Source organism: Betta splendens, chromosome 13 (assembly GCF_900634795.4).
Source record: "Betta splendens chromosome 13, fBetSpl5.4, whole genome shotgun sequence".
In the NCBI taxonomy this organism is placed as follows: Eukaryota; Metazoa; Chordata; class Actinopteri; order Anabantiformes; family Osphronemidae; genus Betta; species Betta splendens.
Genome location: NC_040893.2, coordinates 17,663,179 through 17,677,697, shown reverse-complemented (window position 1 = coordinate 17,677,697; position 14,519 = coordinate 17,663,179). Strand labels below are relative to the sequence as shown.

Sequence of the window (14,519 nt, the reverse complement as noted above, 5' to 3'; positions counted from 1 at the left end):
TTGTTCTGCCTCATTAGGACCTGCCGCTGAACTGCTCCTGCATCAGGCTCGTCTATGTTGGATGAGAGAGGAAGCAGGAGTGGCACAGCTATGCAAAGCCTTTTCCGCTTCATAAAAGCTGTGTTTATTTTTGAAGCTCTGGTCTGGTGTGCACCACTTCCTAAAATACCATCTCTGCGGAGCAAAGTGGTAGGTGCACAAAGCTCTGTGGAAGCCCTGACAGGGATGGTTGGGGCTTCACAGCGCAGGACGTAGGTGCAGCGTGATCGTCAGTTCAAAGGGGCTGAAGCCACATGTGGCAGTGTCAGCACAAGGACAAATGTCAGTTTTGAAGCCGAAAACAAGAGGCTTTATTTCTAACTCTGGTCTTTTTCATGTCAGCACCGATTTCAGCACAGCATTCGTAAACATGGATATTTTCAGGAATTTCTATTTATAAGGCATTTTTTTCACATACAAATGCACCATAAATTTACAGCACCCTCTTTTTTCCTGAGATGCGACTATAACTCACAAGGGCACATACTATATTTTCTGTTTCTGTCCTCTATTATGAAACTAGAGGCACAACTGGGTCTGGACAGCGGTGCTGGGTGGTTTCCAGAGATCTCCTCCACAGCTGAAGTCACTTTACGACCCTTGTTTTCACCACAGGCCCTTGTGTGAGGTTTCCGTGCTTCCGTTGTGTGCGTCTCCAAGCCTCTCAGGCCCGCCTCATGATAACAGCACGGCCCGCGCCGTCAGCGGATCAAAGGTCCACCCCACGCCTAACAAACACCGAGACACTTGGCCTATCACAAACACATGGGGGCGGTTTGGTTGCAGCTGCTGGTTCGTGCCCACACCCCTCAAACAATCAGGGCCCGGACCAGATGTGGGGATCATCTCACGTAAGGTACAGATGTTTCTGTTCCTCGGAGGAAGCCGCCACAAGGAGACGGATACTTTCTGAAGTCCTATTAAATTTAGCCTGTTTGTGCTGCACCCAGATTTGGTTCGGTGCCTTGGGATATGCCACCGGCTCGCGGGTTGTCACTGTTCAGCAGGCTGATTGAAAGCAGCTCTACTCGCAATGTACTTATGGGAAAAATGTTTCTTTTTTCAAACGGGTGAATGTGAACCGCTAAATATCACATAGTCTGAGCCCACTGATGATATAGAGGCGAGGACAATTTTATATATTTCACATAGTAAACACTTGCCTAAAAGTGGCGCTTGTTGATATCATTTTACCACAAGAGGCTTCACAGCATCTCAGACGTCCTCATGTCATTATTTGTGTACTGATGAACAAAACAACACGGCAACGCGAAGACATACATATGGAAGAGGACAGAGGGTTCAGCGTTTGTGTTTGTGAGCTTCTTCCTCCCTCTGACCCTTTCCAGTGGCGTCATTGACCTTGGAGCTGTTCGCCAACTGGGATCACCTGTGATTTGAACTCTATGAATTTCAGTCGAATGAACATAAAAGTGGCTGTGGTTCTAAACAGGTGTCCAGGCGCGTATGTGGTACACGTAACGCTAATGGGACTCACACACCTTGGGACTGATTGCAGGCTTGGCGTATCGACGCACTGGACGTGATGCTAATAGCAGACCAGAGACGGTCTGAGAGGCTTCCGCTCCTCCAGGCTCCCTGTGGTGATTAGAAAAACACCACGGTGGATATTACACCCTGTTATTCTTTCCTGCTGCTGCGTCTGCCTGTTCTCTCGCTCTGCGCGCCGTTAGAACAACATCTTTGGGCCAGGCTCACGGAGCATGACACCGGAAGCGGGGTTTGGTGAAGCACCCCTCATCCCCCGCTCTCGTGAATGAAGCGGTTTTGTTCTGTACATCAAAGGCAGCTCGTCTGTTTACACTGGCTCCTACTTTCTGTATATCCCTTCCTCGCGTCGTCCCCTGCAGCGCGAGCGCGGCCGGTTCGTCCCGATAACATCTCATTTGTTTTTGGTTTTAAATTTAGATGATCCTCCATTATTAAAGCCCTACGTCTGCACTGTCTGCTGTCTCTCCATCACCAGCGCGTCCTCTGGCTGCCTGATGCTCTTCAAAGAGACTTAATGTGGAACCAGGTCTTTACCCAAAGGCCACAATAGTGCAGTTTGAGCATCAGATGAATCCTGCTCACGTTATTCCTCATTTTTATCTCTGAATGGCTCTGACCAAGGTACGTAAGGAGAATGAATTGCACTCTAAACATATTCCTGATGAGTTAAATCTCTCAGAAGGAAAATAATGGTTTAAACAGAAGCCACACTGGAGCCATTAGTTTGGAACTGTTTTTAATTTCAGTGTTAATTAAAATTGGACCTAAGATTAAACACCTTTAATGATCCAGTCCTGCGTCACCCGTTAAACCAGGCGTAATGAGATGTCACACGATTGTTCCTATTCATATTGCTCTTCTGCAAACACTGGCCAAGAATTCCCGCAGTGCAGGGAAACTCCAGGGCGGGACGTGAAGTATAGATAATACACATTTTGCGGCATTTGAAAATGGCTCGGCGGTTTAGTTTCCAGTTCAGATCGTTGGGCGTCTCATACCTGACTCGCATGTTGCTCCCAGTGAATGAACTTGTGTCTGGATTCGTTTGGAATCGGTTCCTCTTCAAAGCTTTTGCATTGTCTGCTGTGGTCTATGATCCTACTGACATGCAGAAGCCACGGGCTGCCTTCATATGCTGCATCCTGAGCTTCATCCATTCGTCTTTGATCACAACTGCTTTATCTCTTTGAACAGCCTGACGATTTGTTAATTATCTGGCCCGCAGGCGTTGACTCCTGGGCTCTGATGAGTCATAGAATGAATTAACTCCCCGGAAAAGGGTCGGAGTTTAAACCTCACTCGGTCATCAAAGAGTAAAAATGGGATGTGGTTATTTACTGTATCGAAGGCTATAAAATAATTTCACCATTAAAATGAATATAGCAGCGCTGGCATATCGTTACTTTATAATATGAAACTGTTGCCTGTGTATTTTTAGCTGCGGGCCTCAGCAGCTGGTTTATAGAGTGCTACTGATTATAGTGTTTGTGCAAACCAAAGCACATATGGCTTTGACAGTATCACAGCAAATCTCCTCGTGGACATCTGTGCATGACTAAGGCTGAAACATGACATACTGATAGAACTGTTTGTTTTAGCCTTTTTTTTTCTACTCATCTTCCATCTTCCATTGTTTCTGGATATGTATCTCCTTACGTCTTAGATTAGTTCCTAAAGTCCCCATCATCCATTTATTAGTCTTCCCAAGGTGGACTTATTCTACACAGGCCAGTGTTGCACGCTAGCAGTAAACTTTTTATTTTGGTAAAGTCATAGATCATCACTGACTTCAGAAGATGGACGACTATAGTTGCAGCTGTGTGTTATTGCTCTTTGATGTCACTTTATTCCTGAGATTCTCACAGTATAAACATGAGGTCATATTATTACGTTCAGCAGCTGAGCCAATGGATGTTTTATACTTCGTTCCAAGAATGAACGCAACCGACGCAGAGTTCACGCAGAGTCTTGTTTTGTTTTTAATGGCATTCACGGGTCTGACTAACTTCTTGAATAATATTTATGAACAGATGGGACTCCAGGTTTTAGACAGCTTCCGTTTTCATCTATCATCATCATCACTGGTTGATAGTGAAGGATAGCAGTTAGTTAATTGCCCAAATAACTGCACATCTCCTGCATGGAGACAAATGGCCGACCACATTTGACCCTCCGTCCCATTTTTCCTTTGGAGATTCGTCTCACAGCTACATGATACTGACTAGAGCGCTGCCTGTTCTACACTCTATAGGGTTCATGTTTACTTTAGCAGGAATAAAAATGACCTCGGTGATAAGAAATGCAACGTGTTGACATTGCATCTTGAAACATCTTGAAAACGGCATAGTCATGAAGTCAAATAATCCGGCGCATTGATTTAGGCGCTATTTTGATGCAGTGTTGCGGTAAAATAACTGTTAAAGAGAAGCAGGTGCAAAAACCTCACTTTTACATTTTGAATCCATTTCAGCACAAACTTTGAACGCATGTTTTGCATTTTCTATTCATGGATCTATTTACCATTTCGGACTATTCGGCCTCGCGCCCTGTTGTGTAAACGTTAGCTCGTGAGCGCGACCATATGAGACCCTTTGGGCTCATTTTTGGAACTTTACCCCCAAACATGTATCTGGCAAAACAACATTCTTCACACACGTCGTTCCTCTTAACCTCGACAGAGCAAATCCTGCGGAGAGATTCCACGTCTTCAGTGAAACCTCTCCATCGTGTGGAGATGACAGTGAGACGTCTTCCAGTGAGTTAGACCTGCTCCACCACATGGTCCTGATTAAAAACGAGTGCACTGCACTCAGACAATAACAATCGTGTTGTTTTCCTGTTCTCTCCAGAACATTTTTACACATTTACTCGTTACTATTGGTCGTTTTATCTCTTTTTGTTGACAGGAAAAAGGTCCCAGCGCTGCAGTGCAGGGTTATTAGCGATAGCAGGGAGGGGTCCTTGATGTTTCCTGAGGAACCAACAGAACTTTTCATCTGTGCCAAGGAAAATTGCTGCATCCACCGGCTCAGGAAAAATAGTTTCCACGATCATTTATTATTGCAGTCGATCCGACTCGGCCCGTTTACCTTCCCCACCCAGAACACCTTTGTAGTGACGGTGCCCGTCACCAGCTTTTGTGCTCAGGACATTCGTTCCAGCGGAGCAGACATTTATATTTGTCCTCAGTCAAAGGGAAGGAATTTACAGGTTGCTCCGTGTTGACCCTGATAGTGCTGCTTCACTCCAACGCCAAGGCCCATTGCTATGGTGCCCTCTGAAACTCACACCGAGCAGCGCCGACTGCTTCTAAACATTTTCAAGTGACAGCATTGTGGAGAGCAGAGTAATGAGATTAGAGGCTTTTTCCCGTCTCTCCTCAAAGAAACGTTTGCTTGAACAATTTAATTGTTGGGGGAATTCCTGAGCGTCCCACTCAATGCGGTGCATTCCTCTCCTGCGCGACATAATGCATTCCTGGAGAAAAAAGTGATCTCCATCAGAATTAGTTCGACTCCCCACAATGTCTGAGGAATTCCGTCCCGCAGGAGAACGACGTGTTGAGCCGTGTGATTGATAGTGGAGCAATTAGAAGGCATTCATTACGGACGAGCCCGAGGAGCGGCTGCAGTGGGTGTCATTGTTATGAGCCAGACTGCTGTTACTGGGCCGGCGTCCAGGGCAGCGCGGCTCCCGTGTGCTCCGCGCGCAGGACAAATTCAATTTAAAGGGATAAAATAATACTAATACATTTCTGCGTCTTCCAGCGCGTTGTTCATGCTGCTGACACGTTGCATTACTTTAATGCTTGACAGGCCTTTTTCAGCAGAGTTTGCTTCAACTCTTGTGGTTACAATGAGAGTTCTTCGCTCCATGGCTTCAGGGAATCCTCTGACTTTCATGCTTTTTCTCTCCGCTCTTGTCCTGTCAGAGAGACTAAACGGATTCTTATTAGCCGGCGCAGTCGGTACAACAAGAGTGGGTACGTCCAATTATTATATGTCTCACATTCTCCTGTCAAAATGTAATAACGTGTGATCTTCAGTCCAGGCCGGCCTCAAACGCATCAGTGGTGATTAAAAAAGTATGGAATCGACCCATGGATGCGCTTTGTGCATCGGGTTCTATGCTGATCTGTGTGATGAAGTGTTAATGGACCCACTTGCCCTCGAAAAGCCTCGCTGCTTTCTTAATCACTCATCTGAAACATAGACCAACAAACACGGGGCCAGAAATACACGGCGAAGAGCCCGTGGCTGTTTCGCAACAACATTAAATTATTTAAAGGTGGATTTCTTTTCGTTATTACTCACTAGATGAACAGATTTGGCCCATCTACATACAGCGAGCGGGGGAAAAACAAAGGACTTGCAGGCAACTTACTGGCTTTGTTGTCAGCGAAAGCATGAGAAACCCAATATTGTTGTGGTTAGTCAGGGGTTTTTAAGCTTTTTTTTACCCACACAATCGTTTGCAGAGCGAACAGGCAGCGTCCTGGTCTGCAGAGCCCCTGCGTGTTTGCTCAGTCACACACATACACACCTGAGACTCGCCGAGCAATCACAGCCTTCCCTCGAGGGCCCCGGGCACCGACTGCTGAGGACGAGCACGGGCTCACCAGAACCACGCTTCGCTCCAGGGCGCGAGTCTGCAAACGTGAAAACAGGAGCGGACGGTCGTTGGTACCAAATGTTAAGCTAGATTCTGCATTTCATGTTGTTTGAAATGAGGGGTTTCTGGGCCTTTATTCCAGGATATTCACGTCAAGTATCACAAAGAATTTAGATTTATTGTTGCAATTTCTGGAGTCAGGAAGGCGTAGAAACACTGAACAGAAATCTGTAAAAGAGCTTTTACATCATGATTAACCAAAATATGACAAAGAGCTGGTACTCCCAGAATTCTCAACGCAATGAGAACCACATGTGAGCATTGTGCAGAAACACACACAAAACCCAGATGTGCTACGTGCAAATGTGCTTCAAAAAGTTTGACTTTATTTCACAGAAAGTGGGCAAAAATTATTCAAAGTTCACGTTTCTTTAGGTGCAGTTGCATTTTGCTTTGTGGCACTGAAGCTCTGGAGCTCGTGGAGACACTGCCCGCTGAAACCCCACTGTGGTGAGCAGTAATGTGTAATCAGTATTCTTACCTCTGGCACACTGGATATTTGCACAGATTGATCCAGCAATTTTGACAAAATGAACAATTTTGAGCAATTTCATTTTTATGACGGATTTCATTTAAGCTTAATTGGCTTCTGTCACTATTTTGTTGGATAAGTTAGTCTAACATCAGAAAATGTTATAACATAATACATTCATAAAACTTAATTTTGTTTGACTGGAGCCTAAATTTAATCTCCTTTTTGTTATTGGTTTCATTTCGCTGATTAAAACAAACTCCTTGAACAAATATTTTCGCTGTCAAACTGAAACCCAACAATATATTCATGTATAGCATTAGAAACCCATTCAGCTTCCAAATGTAATGATCCTGAATGGAGCCGTGCGATCGTCAAGCTTCATCCGCTCCATTCATCTTTTCCCACATTGTCGACCTGTTGTCGTCTCGTTGCACGTTTGTTCTGGTTGCTGCGGATTCCTCCGCTAACGCAGCCTGTCAAACACTTAGCTTGAGCGCTGATTAAAGTCGATCTGTTTATTATTCCTTCCTGGATTTTCATCCAGGCTAAAAGAGTCGAGTTCTGCGGTCTCCCCTCTAATCCACGGTCAAATGTCACTAAAATAGCCATCACAGAAAAACTGCTAAGACCACAGCCGTGTGATGTGGACAGCTTCTAACCTCAAAGTAGAATTGCAGATTTGTCCACCAGCGCGGCACCTTGTTTTTTTCAGCATCTCCTCTGAGTCACAGAAGCAGATGAGATGCTCTCAGCCAGCGAAAAGCACAAACTGGAGATTCTCATGCATCCAGACAAACTGAGTGTGAGGTGAGTGAAAAGAAAGGTGTTTAAGTGTGATGACGTCACACTTATGCATTTACTATACTGCCCTTTAATGTTTTTATGCAAATCCTGACCATTACAGCACCAACTACACTTAAGCTTATACAGTGAATCTCTGGATCTGATTAGTTTGCTGTCAACAGGATATTTCACAATCAATTCACTTGTCAGTGTTTTGTACCTGGTTGCAAAAAATAAAATAAAAAAAAAATGACTAATGACTTCTGCATTTAAAGCTCTTGCTGATAAGAGCACATTTATCATTTGCTTTGCTTATTAGAAACCCCAATGACAGAGCAGATAGATAAGAGAAGCTTACATAATGTACATGTTATGAAAAGCCTTGTTTTCAGGCTTAATGTCTTTTGTGCTTAACCAGAATAAGCTCAATTTAAATATGCACAGGACAAATTGTGCAAGTGATGGGAGTGAATCTCCCTGCAGAAGTAAAGCTGGAGGCTAATCTGAGTCAGCAAATAACAGCATCAGTGTGTGTGTGTGTGTGTGCGTGTGTGCACGCGTGTGTGTGCGTGTGCACGCGTGTGTGTGTGCGTGTGTGCATGCGTTTGTGTGTGTGTGTGTGTGTGTGTGTGTGCGTCTCTGCGTGTCCGTGTGTGTGTGTGTGTGTGTGTGCGTGTGTGCGTGTGTGTGTGTGTGTGTGTGTGTGTGCGCGTCTCTGCGTGTCCGTGTGTGTGTGTATGTGTGTGTGTTCTCCTCTGCTGTCACATTAATAATGAGGAGCTGTCAGCACTGGGACTTATTCCACTCGTGATGTAGCAGTTCACAGTGTGAGTGTGTGGAGACATAACTGGGTTGGTTGGAGGATAAATGCTTAGGCAGCGAATCCCAGCATCACTGACCAAACTTTCTGTCGCTGGTACTTCTCATTCGGCACCATCAGAACCACACCGTTAACTCTCGTGCGCCTCAAAAGGCTTTAATGACGACGGGAGCCGCGCTCAAACAGCTGCGACGGCTGGCGCTGACCCGGCCTTGATGCCGAGCGTTGCCCCACGCGCCTGCTGTTTGTCCCCCACCGTCTAAACTGCAAATGCAAAGTGACAAGAGTTTCACAGTTTAAAGCGTTTGACAAGAAAGCGAAGCAGGAATGTGGCTCCAGCATCGTTAGAGATGAAAAGGGAGCTCCTCCCGGGAGCCGCCTTCAGCTGCAGGCGATGCTCCTTTAAAGGATGACGAGATGTGAGGAAGTTATAGGGACATTGTCTCGTTTTTGACGTGGAGGAAGAGGTTCCCAGGAGATGTCTTGTCTTCCAACATTAGAAGGAAAACGCAGCCTGTGTGAAAGCTGTTATGATGCTGTGGCTCCGTTAGATGAGTTGTTGTGCTGCTTTTATCAATACTGCAGGTAGAAACAAACCGAACCCACTCTGGCACCGCAGCGCCACAGAGAACGTCAGTTATTCACCAATAACCTTTGCTTTTATATGTTTTATCATGGACACAGCACTGAAATCAGCCTCTGAGCTGCACGTTGTTGAGGTTCATCTCCTCCACTGTCGTCTAATGCTCCTCAGTGAGAGAATCTCCACCGAGATGATTCCTCCTTATTTTTTGGATTCTGTGAGGTCTTAAACTTCACACTGTGAACAGAATTGGATGACTTTTGCTGTGATTTGGCGCAATATATGCTCAATAAAAATGCGCCACGTGCTCATATTTAAACCGAAGAATGTTTTTAAGGCTTTGGACACTTTCCAGATGTCCGGACTCCCCTCCGTTTTCTGGCCAATCCAGCCCGTGTGATAACTTATTGGGACTGGAGCACGGACTGCTACACTTCCTTCGCGCAGAGGATGGTGGCACCAAAGTTCAGCAGTAACCTCCGCCGCCTCTCCGCAGTCGGCGTGGCTTCGTGTGGCAGCGGCGGCGGCGGCGGCGGCGCAGAGGAGCGGAGCGCAGCGCAGCGGGAGGTCGAACCCCGTCACGTGTTGCATAAATGAGGTTCGGGGGGGGAGACGTCCGCCGCTCGGCCCCACTGTGTTCGCTGTGAGCCAGCGTGCTGCGGCAGTGTGTCTGCGACCAGCCACACGGGGTGGATGCCGATCCGCCGATAGCGGCCAGTGGAAGAGAGCAGCTGCAAAGTTTTCACGGGCGCAACTTTGCCAGATTTTTTTTTTATTATTGGGGCGCGAGCGAATTAGGTCCAACGAGGGGACTGTCTCCAGAACCCGGAGCGCACGAGAGCGGTTCTTTCGGGTCCTGAGATGGACGGAACTTTAACTCTGGACTTTGTGTTGAAGGAGTACTGAGGAGGTCTCTGCACCTTGGAGCTCGGCTTGTTTTCTCTGAAACCCGGCGGAAGAACAAATGAGTGTAAGTACAAGAGCGACAGCGCGAGCCGCGTCTCCTCAACGCACAAGTGACCACTGAAGTTTTACCAACGAACAGCGTTCCATTGATTTAGCCGCGCGCTAATGGAACTATGCAGTAGATGCTCTGCAGCGGCAGGAGGGACGTTAAACCCACTGACCCGAGGACGCACGTCTGTTTCAACCAAGTCCCGTGTAGCCGTGATGGACTCAGTTATTTTACTTCATGAAATCACAAATTGACTTAAAACCATTGTCTTATAGCAGGCTGCGGTAACAACAGCGTGCCGCTGTAGGAACGTGTGGGAGGTCTGAACGTGTGCGTAAAATCCAACCATGCCGTGTTTCTTCGTACGCGGCTGAAGTTGAACTGAGCGCACTCGGTTTGCGCGCAGACTTTGAGGAGCGGCCAAATGTTTTAACGCCATGTCATGTCGCACTTCTGAAGCTCCCCTGAGGAATTCCTCCCAAACCGGCCGACCTATGGAGTTATTGTAGTGTCCTGTGCGCCCCCCCCTTTAGTTCCGCATATCAAATGATTATCCACACGTCGGCGCAGTTACAGTTCTGTGTGTTGGCGTTCACTGACCGTGAGCAGTTGTTCCTCTTCTTCAATTAATGAATTAATCAGGTCTCCAGCGGGTTCCATCACTGAGTGATCAAGCAGCCTCTTCTGGCTGTGGAAACAGCACGGGCTGCAGCCAAACAACCCTCAGTGATGAGTGATGAATTGATGCATGTGTCACTTTTACAATGGTTAGATTGTAAATGTTCTTTTTATCCCCCCTTAAAACTGTAGCGTACATTTCTGTAAACTGACTTAAAATGTACAAATTGAAAGAAAACAAAAACAAAAAGCAACATGGGTGAATCAAAAACGGAAGGTTGTGGACCTCCACAGCTTTTGTAATGATCCTGGGACCATGTGCTAAAGCTCTGGTGCAGCACATGAAGTAATCATTTCGCCAGTCTTGTCTATGGGAGTTTGCATATGCTCCTGGTGGAACTGGAGTTTCATCAGACTCCTAAAAAGGAACGAGAAGCACCAGATACCGGTCACACCAGCACCGCCCAGCAGGGTCTGTGTTGCCTTGCTTGGCTGCAGTCACCACAGTGTTGTGAATCTTCTTGTTGTAGTGTCATCATCAGTGTAATAAGTCAAGTGTTATCAATTATGGCCTTCGAGGAGGAGTTGCTCTTGTGCGACTCGATGCTGTCACCTTCCATAAATCAGCGCTGCTGTCAGTGCTGTAAGACCCCAGTCTGCCCTCTCCAGGAAGCGGCGTGCGCCGGGTCGACCTCTGACCCCGGACGCCGCGTCCTCGTCCAAACTCGCAGCTCTGCTACTGTAACCGGGCGCACGCGTGTTTTTAATGATGCAAGCGGCGGCGCAGCCTTCGTCTTCCAAGGCGCGGGCGAGGTGTGTGCTTTTTCTATGCAGGACGTCTTAGGCAAACAGCTGAGCCGTCCCGTGCCGCTGCTGCTGTGGGTGCGTGTCACGGACCCTCGGACCCTTCAACCGGCGCTGGAGTAGCAGTGTTTGTTATGGCCTCTTTACATGCCTGTGGACGGCAGACTAATGTGCAGCACAGAAATGGGTCTCTGTTGAGAGACGGTCGTCTGGAACGCATTCAGAGCTTTTCAGTTTGCTTTGTGCTAAGTCTGTCATCCTTGTGTCCAGTCAATCTGCAGCTCTGACTGTGGTTTCCATTAGGGCTCCACTGAGCCTCAAGCAGCCTGGCACGATCTGGAAACCACATGAGTTTTCTTTGAGGTAACTGGAACGATGACATGGAGCTAAACGCTTGTTTTATGTCGCCTGCCGCTGGCGTGGTCCCGTCCTGGCGAGCTCAGCTTCGTTAATTAGGGCCGCGCCGATAAAGGGCCACATCTGAGATCGGGCTTTTGATGATTGGGGGGAGAACGTGCCCTATCGCTGCAGATCTGACGCTTGGTTTTCTTGCACCACATTTGATTCACAGGAGACTTTCTCAAATGTTGTGTAACATTGTAGCTGAATTGATAACATAAGATAAGCGTTTGATGGTTATTCGTTTTGGTGGCAATTTCCTCAATATGTTACGTGGGATAATCTTCTGATCTTGGACAAATGCACTATTAATTATGTTTAACGGTATTTAATAATGTCTAAAAGTCATTATTACATAAAACATTTACAGCAGGTCCTTTATGCATTGTACTGGTCCATGTAGCAGGTTGCGCTGCTGGTTCAGACATCTTTCCTGTTGTGAGCTCGGCCAAACCGAATGCCTGCCTGCTCTGAGACTGTCAGACAGAACAGTAGCAACTCCTGCCAGAGCCTCGGATGCTGATTCCAGTCAGAAGGAGATTCAGGGAGTCCAAGCAAGTAGAGGTTTCGTTCTACAAGTACTTCCCTGAAGCCCTGAACACGGTCAGTTGATCTGGATTAAAAGATTTCGAAGAAACTGGGTCAGCGCCGCAGTTACTGCCAACGACCAGGTACAAAGACAAGAAAAGGCAGAAACCGATCACAGTGGGAAGTTGGTGCTGATGGCGGCTCAAAGCAGCGTCGCCGTGTGTGGTTCTGATCCAGAGACCTACTGTTCCAGCGACACCATCGCTGTGGCGTCTGAGTCGACCTACAGGAAGCTTGTACATGTTGAATAACAGCGCTTCGAAGAGCTGAATCGTGGGGCTGTGACGGCGATCCGCTCAGATTTATGATCAGCAATGGAAACAACATAAGACATAATACATGATCTATGCTCCACGCTACAGTATCAAAGAGCGTTTGGATGCTGCAGACGCTGCCAACTGAAGTCTGTCCAGAGTATCAGCTGAATCCTCGTCTTCAGTGCATTTTCCGTCAAATGGATGATTTGAGATTGGCCTGCAATTAGTTTTTCCCCGTTTTTAGTGGTTTCGGGAAAACTGCCTGGTAGCAGTTTCCAGGGCATCAATTTTAGCCACTAATCAGTGCAAATGAAATATTGCTGTTGAGCGGAGCTGCGGGTTAACCTTCCAGCAGCTCCGTCGTCTTCAAGCTCGTCACCGCCGGGCGTTTAAGTAGCGGCAGCAGGGACGCGCCGCCGCTCCGTGTGATGATGCAGGCACAACGTCTGAATCCAAGCCGCAGCGGCGCTGGCTCGCTAAACACAGCGGCTGCCAGCAGTTATTGGGACCCGTTGTTTTATTTTTTGCTTTCACTCAAATAGGTGCAAACTATTAACGTGCAGGCGCGACGCTCCCGGCGTCGGACGCCGAGGTGGGAGGGCGTCTTGGCTCCGATGCAGACGTTTCTGTGGAACTCCGTGCTGAATCTCTTTAAACCATATGTCCTCCTCAACCTGGCATTGGGCAATTACTCTGCCCGGGCGCCTGCTGGATCCATCAGGCCGTGCCGCTCTGCAGAGGCCCTCGCTGCAGTCTCAGCAGCATTATTTGGGCTGAGGCGCTCGGACAAGGGTCCTTCTGTGCTCTGGAGAACCTTTGTAGGAGTGGATCCGCACAGTTCCAGCAAAGTAAATCAATACTGAGACTTTAAAGCCGAGTTCAAATGCTGTCAGGGTTTTTCAGCCTGTCACGGATGTGCCTGTGCTCCGGCCAGAACGGCCCTCACGACGCTAACACGGCGCGGCGAGTTCCATTTACAGTCACCGATTTGAGCGCGTCGCAGGAAATGTGAGTTGAGATCAGCCGACGAGCGTTAAAGGCAGTATCTGCGAATCACCGCAGACTGAAATTAGCTCCACAATCCTGCGCTCGTGGCCGACTTCCAGCAGACCTCAATTACAATGCAGCAGAGCCAGGACCGGGGAGCGAGGTAGACTGCGTGGAGCCTTTCAACTCCGCTGCACTGCTGTCACTCAACTGCACCGTCACCACGGACACAGCGCTGCGTTCAGGGACACATGGCAGGCATTTGCTGCACACATGCCTCCCACAGATACAGTCATTAGAGCTGAGCCTTGCAAGTGTCCGTTTGGCCACTAGGGGGAGCTTCGCAAACCTTTACAGAAACAGCCAATTTCTATTATTACAGTATAATGTGTTCATACTTTTTATAAGCGTAACAAAATTTACTCGGCAGCGACTCGGATTCAGATGGAGCCACACACAATTGGAAGCCTGACGCTTTATTTAATAATAAAAAAACACAGTATTCTCTGTTTGCCAGACACTTTGGTTTGGATTATGGTGCAGATGGTGACAGTCTTGTTGAACAGTTTCCACGTTGCTCGACAGTGTCTCTCGGTGTCAATTACAGCTCCTCAGCAGTGGTGTGGGTGCTTTGCCAGAGCGCGACTGGTGTTTATGCAAGGAACTCTAACACCTCTGCGGCTTTTAAATATCAAGATTTTAATATTTTCCTACTTGAATTATCGCTCAAACCCCCAACTCCCAGTAGTATTTAAAGATAAATTTGTTTGCTGGAGCTGAGTTAAATATTTCTAATGGTTTTTAAAGCAACGTTTCACAATTCACTCCACACTCCACACATAAATATTAAATCCAGTACCTACCAGGTACATCAGAGGGTTCTATGGTGAACACAGCAGGTAGCAGAAGGATTCCTGTGTTAGTTTAATTAGAATGGAGCAGCAACAGCCAAAATCTCCCAGTCTGAGGTATGTGCACGCTGTGGCCAGTGGTTTGATGTTTCTTTAGCAAAGGAAACCTTTCTGGTA

At 47.3% G+C, this 14,519-nt stretch overlaps 1 protein-coding gene and 1 long non-coding RNA gene across 2 annotated transcripts in view; one reads left to right on the top strand and one right to left on the bottom strand.

Annotated features, from left to right (window-relative positions):
* Window positions 1-5,136: 5,136 nt before the first annotated feature.
* Window positions 5,137-10,943, bottom strand: LOC114868173 (uncharacterized). Its single transcript, XR_003787994.3, has 3 exons — window positions 10,439-10,943; window positions 6,094-6,199; window positions 5,137-5,487 (listed from the first exon to the last, which is right to left on the bottom strand). It is a non-coding gene; the product is annotated as an uncharacterized LOC114868173 (long non-coding RNA).
* Window positions 9,379-14,519, top strand: part of LOC114868172 (protocadherin-16-like) — a 63,070-nt gene continuing 57,929 nt past the window's right edge. The window contains exon 1 of the mRNA XM_029171605.3: window positions 9,379-9,853. The gene's annotated coding sequence lies outside the window, so the exon portion shown is untranslated. The remainder of the gene's footprint in view (window positions 9,854-14,519) is intronic.